The sequence below is a fragment of the Mytilus californianus genome, unplaced genomic scaffold (assembly GCF_021869535.1).
Source record: "Mytilus californianus isolate M0D057914Y unplaced genomic scaffold, xbMytCali1.0.p SCAF_11, whole genome shotgun sequence".
Taxonomy (NCBI): Eukaryota; Metazoa; Mollusca; class Bivalvia; order Mytilida; family Mytilidae; genus Mytilus; species Mytilus californianus.
In genome coordinates this window covers 11,315,950-11,332,008 of record NW_026262593.1, presented here as the reverse complement: position 1 = coordinate 11,332,008, position 16,059 = coordinate 11,315,950, and the positions used below count along the sequence as shown (strand labels likewise).

The 16,059-nt window shown below is 30.9% G+C and overlaps 1 long non-coding RNA gene across 2 annotated transcripts; it reads right to left on the bottom strand.

The window, feature by feature from the left end:
• Window positions 1–470: 470 nt before the first annotated feature.
• LOC127719543 (uncharacterized) lies at window positions 471–4,569 on the bottom strand. 2 transcript variants are annotated; one of them, XR_007990356.1, is made up of 3 exons: window positions 4,454–4,569; window positions 2,819–3,008; window positions 471–506 (listed from the first exon to the last, which is right to left on the bottom strand). It is a non-coding gene; the product is annotated as an uncharacterized LOC127719543 (long non-coding RNA). The 2 variants fall into 2 exon arrangements; XR_007990355.1 differs by lacking the exon at window positions 471–506 and adding an exon at window positions 657–692.
• Window positions 4,570–16,059: the final 11,490 nt, after the last annotated feature.

Sequence of the window (16,059 nt, the reverse complement as noted above, 5' to 3'; positions counted from 1 at the left end):
CAATCGAATTCTTCGATTTGGGAATATAGGCGTAGCCACTGGTAGATAGGCATACACTTCTTATTTCTGTATCGGTGTTATTATTTATATTCCCTTAGAAATATTAACTAGTGACTTCTTTTAATTTTTACTGCCATGTATTTCATTTGTATTTATTAAAACACTAATGTAAGCTTTCTCAATGAGATACACTGATGAATGATTTATTGTTTGTTTCTAGATGTCCAGTGGCACATATTTCATGTATCTTTAGGACGATGATATTGGGATGACATAATTTCGTCTGCTAGTATAATAGCATAACTTCCGTTGATATCATGATGTATGATTGATTGTTGTTTGTTTAACGTCCAGTGGCACATATTTCATGTATGTTTAGGACGATGATAATGTAATGACATAAGTTCGTCTACTAGTATAATAGTATAACTTCCGTTGATATCAAATTGTTTTTTGTTTTTTTGTCAATGAACTATGGAAGTTATACTATTATACTAGCAAACAACCTTATGTCATCACTATATCATATTCCTTAACATACATGAAATATTTGCCACTGGATGCTAAGCAACCAAAAATCGTTAATTTATCGCTGTATCATGTCAAACCTTAGAAGGTAGCATGGAAACTTACTACAACTAATATGATTGGCAACGAACTATGGAAGTTATACTATTATACTAGCAAACAACCTTATGTCATCACTATATCACAGTCCTAAACATACATGAAATATTGGCAACAGGACGTTAAGCAACTAATATCGATAATAATTATTATGTCAAGCCGTTGAAGGTTACATGGAAACTAATAACAAATAAATATGATTGTCAATGAACAACGAAAGTAATACTATTATACTAGCAACAGATCGTTGGCGTTTCAATGGGCAGAGTTGCCTCCCTGGAAATATCTGATATTGCTATATTTAACCATAATTATAGACATAAAACAGAGAAATACCCTACGAAAATAATATTAAATTCCACTAAAGAATGAGAATTGATGGATTTAATATATTTAATGAAGAAGGTGAACAAAGTGAAGAACTATTTGAAATAGTACATTGTTTTCATTCCTTCTGAAGGTACGAGAATTCTTAGAATCAATAGCAACATGTACTTATAAGATAAACGTATAATTACGGTCTAAAGTGTAAATGTCTTGCGGATTTCTCCCTAACAAATACAGTTAGGCTGAGTTAGCATAGCTACAGACAGCAACTTCGAAAGAAACCAAATAATAGAAAACAAGTAGCAGAAATATCTTGAATATCTTAACACGGTAATAACAAAATTTGGTATATAATTCGGAAAGATCCGATTGCCAAAAAAAAAAAAACAAAAAACAAAAAAAACAAAAAAAACAAAAAAACAAAAAACTAATAAAAAAAAACAAAAAAAAAAACTATCTAAATCCAAACCAGATATTGGTTTAAAAAACAATAAGAATATTGTCAACATGATAATTAATCATTAAGCCGAAGACATTGATTCACAATACCCCACCACGGGAGGCTTTAGTATACAATCATTATACTGTGAAACAGATGTAAAAAGACGTGATGCCGATTTATTTCAAGAGATCACGTACAAGGGAAAACAGAATGGTTCCTGTTATATTCATGCATAGACCCGACATGGTATCTACACAAACCTCTTCAATTGTTAAACATGGAGACATTTGTATATTATCAAATAGGTGTTAAAACATACACGACAGTCTAGTGTGAATTCAACAGTATAGCACTGATAACTACTATCTCTATTAGATCTCGTGTAGATTTATGATAGATTAGATTACGAGATTAAAGACAATAAGTCTTTTCATTATATATATGAATAATTAACCAAAGGTGCTGATCTACTTGGTCAGTTTCTTTAGTCTGTAAAAAGACTAGCTACAACGTAGACCTATATGCACGTGTAGTTAATAAATTAAATAAAAAAAAAACTGTTATGAAACAGACACACATCTATCTATGATACTAGATACGAAATAAATAGCTAAAGGTCGGCCTCTGATGAGGGTTTACCTGGGAATACTCCCGAAAGAACCCGAAACATTGCATATTAAATTCTCAAGAATTAAGCAATAAAAAGTACGTAGTGTCAGGTCAGAAATATTGATACCATACCATGAATAAGTGGGTTTATGGTCTTTTTATAAAACAATTTGATACGGTGAATATTTCACTAGTTGTGATCTCACCCGTTGAATCAGGTTCTATTTAATTATAGAATTTTTGATCCTTATTTATGCAATGGTACGACGTATTTCTGATCGAGAAACTACGTACGACACTATACTATATGCACAATGTAATAGTATACAATTCTATATGTATATAATACTGTACATCTTTCTTTATGTATATAACACTGTACATCTTATACAATATACATGTAACTAATTATGTAAATAACATAGATCTACTATATAGCTATCACTATTTACATATGAAACAAAGATATACCTGTAACAAAAAAGTAATGAATAAAAATAAAATAAAATAATACAGAAACAAAATGTATGCATATAACATACAAGACACTGATATATATATATATATTGGAAAATGATACCGAATCATATTTGACTGAAACATGGAAGTTATACTATTATACTAGCAAACAACCTTATGTCAACATAGTCCTTAAACATACTTGAAATATTTGCAATTGGACGTATAGCAATCAACAATCAATAATTCATCACTATGTAAAACCTAAGAAGGTAACATGGAAAATAATTACAAACTGATATGATTGTAAATGAACTAGCTAAGGGAAGATATACTATTATACTAGCAAACAACCTTATGTTATCATTATATATATCATCGTCTAAAACATACATGAAATATTTGTCACTGGACTTTAAGTAACCACAATCAATAATTCATCGCTGTATCGTGTCAAACCTTAGAAGGTAGCATGGAAACTAACTACAAACTAATATGATTGTCAATGAACTATGGAAGTTATACTATTATACTAGCAAACAACCTTGTTTCACCACTATATGTATCATAGTTCTAAACATACATGAAATATTTGCCACTGGATGCTAGGCAACCAACAAATCTTTAATTCATCGCTGAATCATGTCAAACCTCAGAAGGTAGCATGGAAACTAACTACAAACTAATATGATTGTCAATGAACTATGGAAGTTATACTATTATACTAGCAAACAACCTTATGTCATCACTATATCATAGTCCTAAACATACATGAAATATTTGCCACTGGATGCTAAGCAACCAACAAATCTTCAATTCATCGCTGTATCATGTCAAACCTTAGAAGGTAGCATGAAAACTAACTACAAACTAATATGATTGTCAATGAACTATGGAAGTTATACTTTTATACTAGCAAACAACCTTATGTCATCACTAAATCATAGTCCTAAACATACATGAAAAATTTACCACTGGATGCTAAGCAACCAACAAATCTTTAGTTCATCGCTGTTTCATGTCAAACCTTAGAAGGCAGCATGGAAACTAATTACAATAATATGATTGTCAATGAACTATGGAAGTTATACTATTATACTAGCAAACAACCTTGTTTCACCACTATATGTATCATAGTTCTAAACGTACATGAAATATTTGCCACTGGATGCTAAGCAACCAACAAACTTTAATTTATCGCTGTATCATGTCAAACCGTAGAAGGTATCATGAAAACTAACTACAAACTAATATGATTGTCAATGAACTATGGAAGTTATACTATTATACTAGCAAACAACCTTATGTCATCACTATATCATAGTCCTAAACATACATGAAATATTTGCCACTGGATACTAAGCAACCAACAATCGTTAATTTATCGCTATATCATGTCAAACCTTAGAAGGTAGCATGGAAACTAACTACAAACTAATATGATTGTCAATGAACTATGGAAGTTATACTATTATACTAGCAAACAACCTTATATCATCACTATATCATAGTCCTAAACATACATGGAATATTTGCCACTGGATGCTGTATCATGTCAAACCCTAGAAGGTATCATGAAAACTAACTACAAACTAATATGATTGTCAATGAACTATGGAAGTTATACTATTATACTAGCAAGCAACCTTATGTCATCACTATATCATAGTCCTAAACATACATGGAATATTTGCCACTGGATGCTGTATCATGTCAAACCTTAGAAGGTATCATGAAAACTAACTACAAACTAATATGATTGTCAATGAACTATGGAAGTTATACTATCATACTAGCAAACAACCTTATGTCATCACTATATCAGTCTTAAACATACATGAAATATTTGCCACTGGATGCTTAGCAACCAACAATCTTTAATTTATCGCTGTATCATGACAAACCTTAGAAGGTAGCATGAAACCTAACTACAAACTAATATGATTGTCAATGAACTATGGAAGTTATACTATTAGACTAGCAAACAACCTTATGTCATCACTATATCATAGTCCTAAACATACATGAAATATTTGCCACTGGAGGCTAAGCAACCAACAATCTTTAATCTATCGCTGTATCATGCCAAACCTTAGAAGGTAGCATGGAAACTTACTACAACTAATATGATTGTCAATGAACTATGGAAGTTGTACTGTTATACTAGCAAACAACCTTATGTCATCACTATATCATAGTCCTAAACATACATGAAATATTTGCCACTGGATGCTTAGCAACTAAAAATCTTTAATTTATCGCTATATCATGTCAAACCTTACAAGGTAGCATGGAAACTAACTACAAATTAATATGATTGTCAATGAACTATGGAAGTTATACTATTATACTAGCAAACAACCTTATGTCATCACTATATCATATTCCTTAACATACATGAAATATTTGCCACTGGATGCTAAGCAACCAAAAATCGTTAATTTATCGCTGTATCATGTCAAACCTTAGAAGGTAGCATGGAAACTTACTACAACTAATATGATTGGCAACGAACTATGGAAGTTATACTATTATACTAGCAAACAACCTTATGTCATCACTATATCACAGTCCTAAACATACATGAAATATTGGCAACAGGACGTTAAGCAACTAATATCGATAATAATTATTATGTCAAGCCGTTGAAGGTTACATGGAAACTAATAACAAATAAATATGATTGTCAATGAACAACGAAAGTAATACTATTATACTAGCAACAGATCGTTGGCGTTTCAATGGGCAGAGTTGCCTCCCTGGAAATATCTGATATTGCTATATTTAACCATAATTATAGACATAAAACAGAGAAATACCCTACGAAAATAATATTAAATTCCACTAAAGAATGAGAATTGATGGATTTAATATATTTAATGAAGAAGGTGAACAAAGTGAAGAACTATTTGAAATAGTACATTGTTTTCATTCCTTCTGAAGGTACGAGAATTCTTAGAATCAATAGCAACATGTACTTATAAGATAAACGTATAATTACGGTCTAAAGTGTAAATGTCTTGCGGATTTCTCCCTAACAAATACAGTTAGCCTGAGTTAGCATAGATGCAGACAGCAACTTCGAAAGAAACCAAATATTAGAAAACAAGTAGCAGAAATATCTTGAATATCTTAACACGGTAATAACAAAATTTGGTATATAATTCGGAAAGATCCGATTGCCAAAAAAAAAAAAAAAAAAAAAAAAAAAAAAAAAAAAAAACAAAAAAACAAAAAACTAATAAAAAAAAACAAAAAAAAACTATCTAAATCCAAACCAGATATTGGTTTAAAAAACAATAAGAATATTGTCAACATGATAATTAATCATTAAGCCGAAGACATTGATTCACAATACCCCACCACGGGAGGCTTTAGTATACAATCATTATACTGTGAAACAGATGTAAAAAGACGTGATGCCGATTTATTTCAAGAGATCACGTACAAGGGAAAACAGAATGGTTCCTGTTATATTCATGCATAGACCCGACATGGTATCTACACAAACCTCTTCAATTGTTAAACATGGAGACATTTGTATATTATCAAATAGGTGTTAAAACATACACGACAGTCTAGTGTGAATTCAACAGTATAGCACTGATAACTACTATCTCTATTAGATCTCGTGTAGATTTATGATAGATTAGATTACGAGATTAAAGACAATAAGTCTTTTCATTATATATATGAATAATTAACCAAAGGTGCTGATCTACTTGGTCAGTTTCTTTAGTCTGTAAAAAGACTAGCTACAACGTAGACCTATATGCACGTGTAGTTAATAAATTAAATAAAAAAAAAACTGTTATGAAACAGACACACATCTTTCTATGATACTAGATACGAAATAAATAGCTAAAGGTCGGCCTCTGATGAGGGTTTACCTGGGAATACTCCCGAAAGAACCCGAAACATTGCATATTAAATTCTCAAGAATTAAGCAATAAAAAGTACGTAGTGTCAGGTCAGAAATATTGATACCATACCATGAATAAGTGGGTTTATGGTCTTTTTATAAAACAATTTAAAACAATTTGATACGGTGAATATTTCACTAGTTGTGATCTCACCCGTTGAATCAGGTTCTATTTAATTATAGAATTTTTGATCCTTATTTATGCTATGGTACGACGTATTTCTGATCGAGAAACTACGTACAACACTACACTATATGCACAATGTAATAGTATACAATTCTATATGTATATAATACTGTACATCTTTCTTTATGTATATAACACTGTACATCTTATACAATATACATGTAACTAATTATGTAAATAACATAGATCTACTATATAGCTATCACTATTTACATATGAAACAAAGATATACCTGAAACAATAAAGTAATGAATAAAAATAAAATAAAATAATACAGAAACAAAATGTATGCATATAACATACAAGACACTGATATATATATATATATATTGGAAAATGATACCGAATCATATTTGACTGAAACATGGAAGTTATACTATTATACTAGCAAACAACCTTATGTCAACATAGTCCTTAAACATACTTGAAATATTTGCAATTGGACGTATAGCAATCAACAATCAATAATTCATCACTATGTAAAACCTAAGAAGGTAACATGAAAATAATTACAAACTGATATGATTGTAAATGAACTAGGGAAGTTATACTATTATACTAGCAAACAACCTTATGTTATCACTATATATATCATCGTCTTAAACAAACATGAAATATTTGTCACTGGACTTTAAGTAACCACAATCAATAATTCATCGCTGTATCGTGTCAAACCTTAGAAGGTAGCATGGAAACTAACTACAAACTAATATGATTGTCAATGAACTATGGAAGTTATACTATTATACTAGCAAACAACCTTGTTTCACCACTATATGTATCATAGTTCTAAACATACATGAAATATTTGCCACTGGATGCTAAGCAAACAACAAATCTTTAATTCATCGCTGAATCATGTCAAACCTTAGAAGGTAGCATGGAAACTAACTACAAACTAATATGATTGTCAATGAACTATGGAAGTTATACTATTATACTAGCAAACAACCTTATGTCATCACTATATCATAGTCCTAAACGTACATGAAATTATTGCCACTGGATGCTAAGCAACCAACAAATCTTCAATTCATCGCTGTATCATGTCAAACCTTAGAAGGTAGCATGGAAACTAACTACAAACTAATATGATTGTCAATGAACTATGGAAGTTATACTTTTATACTAGCAAACAACCTTATGTCATCACTATATCATAGTCCTAAACATACATGAAATATTTGCCACTGGATGCTAAGCAACCAACAAATCTTTAGTTCATCACTGTTTCATGTCAAACCTTAGAAGGTAGCATGAAAATTAACTACACACTAATATGATTGTCAATGAACTATGGAAGTTATACTATTATACTAGCAAACAACCTTATGTCATCCGTATATCATAGTCCTAAACGTACATGAAATATTTGCCACTGGATGCTAAGCAACCAACAATCTTTAATTTATCGCTGTATCATGTCAAACCTTAGAAGGTATCATGAAAACTAACTACAAACTAATATGATTGTCAATGAACTATGGAAGTTATACTATTATACTAGCAAACAACCTTATGTCATCACTATATCATAGTCCTAAACATACATGAAATATTTGCCACTGCATGCTAAGCAACTAACAATCGTTAATTTATCGCTATATCATGTCAAACCTTAGAAGGTAGCATGGAACTAACTTCAAACTTATATGATTGTCTATGAACTATGGAAGTTATACTATTATACTAGCAAGCAACCTTATGTCATCACTATATCATAGTCCTAAACATACATGGAATATTTGCCACTGGATGATGTATCATGTCAAACCTTAGAAGGTATCATGAAAACTAACTACAAACTAATATGATTGTCAATGAACTATGGAAGTTATACTATTATACTAGCAAACAACCTTATGTCATCACTATATCAGTCTTAAACATACATGAAATATTTGACACTGGATGCTTAGCAACCAACAATCTTTAATTTATCGCTGTATCATGTCAAACCTTAGAAGGTAGCATGGAAACTAACTACAAATTAATATGATTTTCAATGAACTATGGAAGTTATACTATTATACTTGCAAACAACCTTATGTCATCACTATATCATATTCCTTAACATACATGAAATATTTGCCACTGGATGGTAAGCAACCAAAAATCGTTAATTTATCGCTGTCTCGTGTCAAACCTTAGAAGGTTGCATGGAAACTAACTAAAACTAATATGATTGTCAACGAACTATGAAAGTTATACTATTATACTAGTAAACAACCTTATGTCATCACTATATCACAGTCCTAAGCATACATGAAATATTGGCAACAGGACGTTAAGCAACTAATATCGATAATAATTATTATGTCAAGCTGTTGAAGGTTACATGGAAACTAATAACAAATAAATATGATTGTCAATGAACAACGAAAGTTATACTATTATACTAGCAACAGATCGTTGGCGTTTCAATGGGCAGAGTTGCCTCCCTGGGAATATCTGATTTTGCTATATTTAACCATAATTATAGACAAAAAACAGAGAAATACCCTACGAAAATAATATTAAATTCCACTAAAGAATGAGGATTGATGGATTTAATATATCTAATGAAGAAGGTGAACAAAGTGAACAACTATTTGAAATAGTACATTGTTTTCATTCCTTCTGAAGGTACGAGAATTCTTAGAAACAATAGCAACATGTACTTAAAAGATAAACGTATAAATACGGTCTAAAATGAAAATGTCTTTCGGATTTCTCCCTAACAAAACAGTTAGGCTAAGTTAGCATAGATGCAGACAGCAACTTCGAAAGAAACCAAATATTATAAAACAAGTAGCAGAAATATCTTGAATATCTTAACACGGTAATAACAAAATTTGGTATATAATTCGGAAAGATCCGATTGCCAAAAAAAAAAACAAAAAAAAAAAAAAAACAAAAAAAAACAAAAAAACAAAAAACTAATAAAAAAAAAAAAAAAAAAAACTATCTAAATCCAAACCAGATATTGGTTTAAAAAACAATAAGAATATTGTCAACATGATAATTAATCATTAAGCCGAAGACATTGATTCACAATACCCCACCACGGGAGGCTTTAGTATACAATCATTATACTGTGAAACAGATGTAAAAAGACGTGATGCCGATTTATTTCAAGAGATCACGTACAAGGGAAAACAGAATGGTTCCTGTTATATTCATGCATAGACCCGACATGGTATCTACACAAACCTCTTCAATTGTTAAACATGGAGACATTTGTATATTATCAAATAGGTGTTAAAACATACACGACAGTCTAGTGTGAATTCAACAGTATAGCACTGATAACTACTATCTCTATTAGATCTCGTGTAGATTTATGATAGATTAGATTACGAGAATAAAGACAATAAGTCTTTTCATTATATATATGAATAATTAACCAAAGGTGCTGATCTACTTGGTCAGTTTCTTTAGTCTGTAAAAAGACTAGCTACAACGTAGACCTATATGCACGTGTAGTAAATTTGGAAAAAAAACTGTTATGAAACAGACACACATCTATCTACTATACTAGATATAAAATAAATATATAAAGGTCGGCCTCTGATGAGGGTTTACCTGGGATTATTCCCGAAAGAACCCGAAACATTGCACATTAAATTCTAAAGAATTAAGCAATAAAAAGTACGTAGTGTCAGGTCAGAAATATTGATACCATACCATGAATAAGTGGGTTTATGGTCTTTTTTAAAACAATCTGTTACGTTAATTGTTATCATTAATGACCCACCTTATTTTTTTATCTTTCGTGTTTTAAGAATTGTTGACAAATATGTGAACAAATCACTTCATTCTTTTAATGTATTTATGTTTATTGTTTGGTATAAATTGGTACCTATGATATTTATATATTATACGGTAATTCCTTGAATTCGCCCAACTTTTATTCAATTGTTTTTGAATATTTGACGGAGCTAACCTTGTACTTCTTCACTCTGATGAATTGTATTTTAGTCTAGAAAACACGGCTTATCTACTTAAAAGTGAAAGTAGGACCTTGAACTAGCTTTCAGTTACTACGAATACACTTCGAACGGCAGTTTGCATATTCTGTCTTTTAATTATGGTGATTGTGTTTAATGTCAACCGGATGCGATAATACTTGTTTCACCAATGTCTAATGCTAGGTAGTGGATTGAACGCCCAAAACATGCCAATAACCACACAACAATCTCCAGGCTCCTGTCACATGCCATGTGTCTGTTATCCAATTATTGTCGTTTGCTTATTGATTAAGCATAAGCATTTCGTTGTTTTTCTCTTTCTGAATTTCTGAATTCACATCCTTTATCTTGCTAAGTGCCGATTGGATAACATGAGCCCATTACAACGGACAATTGAAATTGTTATTATGTTTTGTTTATACACAACTATCGCTAGTATAGAAGGGTTAAGTGCTCACAGTCAAACATATCAAACCAAGCCACATTCATTATTTCACCTGTCAAAAGATATGAATCTGTTATCTATTGGTTGCTGTAAGTTACCGTCTGCCATACTTATATTTTATTCAAAGTTGTACAATAAGTCAGGTCGTTGTTTATTGTCTTTTGAATTGATTCACATTTGTGTCTTTAATGGGACTTTTGCAGCTTACTGAACGGTATAGGTTCATTGTTTAAAGCCTTGAAGTGATTGTGATTATTTACATCTTTGTCTGTTGGTATATGAACAGTTGTCTCATCGGCAATCATATCACATCTGTACAGGCGATTGTATTTGTTATCATCATAATTATATTGTTTACAATTAAACGACTGTAACTATAATTTGATTCCACTTTCATGTACTATTTTATATCTTTTTAAACTTTGTATTTACATTTATTTGATTGGTGCTTTCTCTAATAAAAGGATAGTTTTATAGTTACAGTTTGAACAACAAAAGCGTATAAATTAAAAACCTTTAGGTAAACGATTAACGAGGTCCTAAGCACAAAAAAAGAAGTGGAAACAAGACATTTTTTGATTAATTTCACATTCTATTTACTCATACATAAAATGTATGCACCATTCTTACTAGTATTTTTAAAGAAAAGAACAACAAATTGGTTTTTCTGGTACTTTTAAGGGTTTGTTTTACACTTTAAACCAGTATAGGTTTTGATTATTGTTGACGACCTTACGATGACCTGTTATTGTTTACATCGTTATTTTTTTATAATTATTTATTACAAGTTTCTGTTTTGTTGGTGTATACCAATCAAATCATGTTCAGCCATTTCGTTTTTAAGGGATGATCATATTAATATACCTTGTGTTATAACATTACTGATTGCATACAGCATAGTATTTTAAATTTCGTTTCAGATTGTTGTGTCTAATTGAGATATTGAGTATGTCCATCTATTTAGTGAAAGTTGTTAAAACCAGACCCTTTTTTGGTTAGCATTAAGAATTTATAGAAGGTAGGTTCGGATGGTGAGATGAAAAGTGTTAAATTTGTACTGCTACTGCGAAACAAAAGCATATCACTACAAATTTAATATTGATCTGAAACGGTCATGTTTATCTGAACAGTGAATTTATACATTCCGTACAGCCAAACGGACGCCCCATTTTGTCAAGAGTTTTACTGCAGGTCGGAAAAAATCCAGGTGACCATATTTCTATACCCCACTATTCATGTAGATAACATTGAGAAGTGTAAGTATCAGAAAATATGTAATAATAAAAAATACACCATTCACAAGCACTCAAGGGTTCAATGACTGTCGAAACGAAAATCAAAGATCACTTGATTTATAATTTTATTTATGTTCAGTAACACAAGGTAATTTAGTTAAAAATAATTCTTGTTGTTATGTTATCATAGTACATACTGGTGATCATGTTTGATCTACTCTTAAATATCTCTCTGTATATTCAATAGGTATTAATCAAATACGATAGTTTTACCGTAAATAAGCATGGAATTCAGGCGTACCTGTTTTCCATGCGTAAATTTATTCAGTTATTTCCCACGTTGCTCATTATGCATAATATACATGCGTGGATTATGTGAAAGTAAGGTGTAATAGTATGCACGATCATCGGACGTAGCTCCATCGTCGGGTGATTCTTATATGATCTTTATGCGTGGCCCATTTACAAGCGTACATCATAAATGGATGTCTATTGTTATTTCCGATCTTATACAATACAGATAAAAAAACGTATCAAACCAATTTAAGTAACTTAAATTTCGATCATAGATAGATTGTATGTGTGTTTGTGCAATCACTTACATTGTATTGAATTACATTTGACATTATATGATACTTGATAGAAAAAGTCGTCATGCTTTTTTAGAAAAATTCTCTTTTTGGTGGAAACTGTGATTTAGATAAAAAAAAATTTGTGAGTCCTGTATTCTTTTCATGTATCATTGAAATGACTTAAGTTTTTTAAACTATATGACATGTATCAAGCATAGAGTTGCAAAAACAGTCATTTCTTTGGTTTCAAAAATAATATTAGATATAAGAGATATTACATAATAACATGTAATTAATAGCAGCTATCAACTAGAACATGACAACATAGAATCTCGTTTAAAATTATGAACGTATAAATAAAATACAGTAATATAATGATATGTTGGCTACTTAATAGATCAACACTAACTTGCAAAAAGTTTTATGTACTTGATGGACTATTACCAAATCTATATTACTACCAAATTAAACCATTAAAGTATGAAATGGACACTTTTTGTACTCTACTGTACTAGTACTAATTTTTACTAGACTTTTCGGAATTGGTCTGAATTTTAATCGATATTATTCGAGTGTCGTCTAAACCATACTGAAAAATCTGAACTCATACTTGACCAGGCTGAAACAGTCTAAATCCATTCTCGACCTGTACTTAACCATTTCTAGACCTGTAGATAACCAGTTCTTGACCTGTTTTCAATGTCTTAAAACTACTCGACCAAAGGAATTTTAGGTCTGAACCATGTTAAAGAGTCTGACTCATACTCGACCAAAGTCTGACAATACTCTACCATGGAGTATGATTCAGACTAGGGTCCAGTATGATTCAGACTCTTTAAAATCGAGTAAATTTCAGACCAATTCAGAATGGTCGAGAAAAATCAGTACAGTCGAGTACAAATATTGATTGTTTCATTCTTTTACTGGTTTGTAGTGTATGTTTTACAGATCGCAGGTGCTATGAATACACTTTTTCATTACCTCATCTTGACCTTTTGATCGCGCGATTTCCTACCATGACTTGACGTCTGTCGTCGTCTGTTGTCCGTATACCCTTCACAATTGCATCTTTATCCTCTCATTCCTCATCATTTTTTTACCACAATTTGTGGGAATAATGTGTAAAAGTTTTTCTACGAACGACCTTCGTTTGGTTTTGATCGAATGAAAAATAGAGACCAAATGCAATTTTTGATTATGATTGATGAATTTTAAAAACAAATTCCTCTAAAACAACAATGTCATATTCTTTAAAACTTTATGTGAAAAGTTAAATACCAAGTCAGGAAAATGACAGTTGTTTTCCATTCGTTTGATGTGTTTGAGCTTTTAATTTTGCCATTTGATAAGGGACTTTCCAATTTGAATTTTCCTTGGAGTACGGTATTTTTGTTATGTTACTTTTCATATAAAGCTCAAACACATCAAACGAATGGAAAACAACTGTCATATTCCTGACTTGGTACAGGCATTTCTTTATGTAGAAAATGGTGGATAAAACCTGGTTTTAAAGCTAGCTAAACATGTCACTTGTATGACAGTCGCATAGAATTTCATTATATTGACAACAATGTGTGAACAAAACAAACAGACATAATAAAAAAAAAAAGTCAAATATAGGGGTACAGCAGTCAACGTTGTGTTATACTGATGGATGATTTGAAGACTTATTAAAAACTATATCCATTTAAGCTGATATAAGTATGGTGACATTGATGACACATTCAAGGATCACCAAAAACTATTTAAATGTGGAACTCCTCTGTCTTGAATTAATAGCACTACCATTTTACATATAGTATTACAATCAATTTCCAAAGAACCAACGTTAAGTACAATTTTGACTTACTATAACTAATAAATATGAGTACGTACAATTAATAGTATAAACATTGTTTTGCACATAATTCCCGTTAAAAATCCTATGAAAATATTTGTTGTATTTCTTCTCTTAAGGATGTTCGCCTCTCTTGTTTTTGAATTTTTGCCAGATTTTCGGAATCCTCTGGTTTTATCCATTTAGTGCCATTAAAAAAATTTGCCCACTAACCCCTACTTTTCTTTTCATCATTTTATTACATATAGTTTAAGGAGCCATATTTGAAAATCTTATAAAATCCTTGTTATTTTTTCATTGTTTTTGAAAGACAAAAGGTGTCAATGTTAAATGTAAGAAAAATCTAGAGAGAATCATTTCCCGCCAGATTTTCAATGGCTTATATCTCGAAAACAAGCACACGGACCCATCATTTTTTTCTGCTTTTTTAGTTCCTTTATTTATATACTATCAATTCATAACAGTCTTTCAAAAAACTTGTTATTTTGAAACAGAGTAGCGAACATCCTTAAGCTCTAAAAATGGTAATCGTTAGGTTCCTACCAAGATGTTTTATACTTGAGGTAAAAAAAAAACCATTTTGCCTAAGGACCTGTTATTATTAATAGAACATGATTTGTAAACTTTGACATTCTAGTCATAAATAGAACGACACTTTCTATTATAAATATTGATATTCTTCACCAACATATAAGAAAATAAGTAAGGGAAAAACTCAGATAGATCCAAGGGTGCAATCAGTTGGAGAAAAACAAATATCATAAGTATTTAAAAAACCCTAACAACGTAAAAACAAAACCCCGCTACACTGAAAACTAAAAATTGCCCAAATAAATATACAACACATAAAAACAGTACATGAACGCAGGTGTCCCTAAATGGATCAGCAGATTCTTTCCCACTAGTGAAATCCTGTTGATGTTTGTGACAAATTGTAAGTAAGTTTTGAACTTAATCATTACACTAAGACTTGATTCTTCTGTTTATTTGGTAGATTTTGCACAAGTTGATGACGTCATTATTTCATATCAAGTATTATTTTCTCAATGTCATTCTGTATGTGCCTGTCCCAAGTCAGGAGCCTGTAATTAAGTGGTTGTCGTTTGTTGCTGTATATCATATTTGTTTTTCGTTCATTGTACATGAATCAAGCGGTTGATTTTCTCGATTGAATTGTTTAACATTTCCCATTGCGGGGTTTTTATAACTGACTATTCGGTATGGGTTTTGCTCATTGTTGAAGGTCGTACGGTGACCTATTGTTATCAACTATGTCATTTGGTATCTGGTGGAGAGTTGTTTCATTCGCAATCATACCACATCTTCTTATTTTCATATGTATTAAAACAATTATTACAATTATTACACTATTGGAAAAAATACACAAAATACTGTTGCAAAGGGAATATTAAAAGTTTATATTACAGAGAAACCCTGTTTTTTAAAA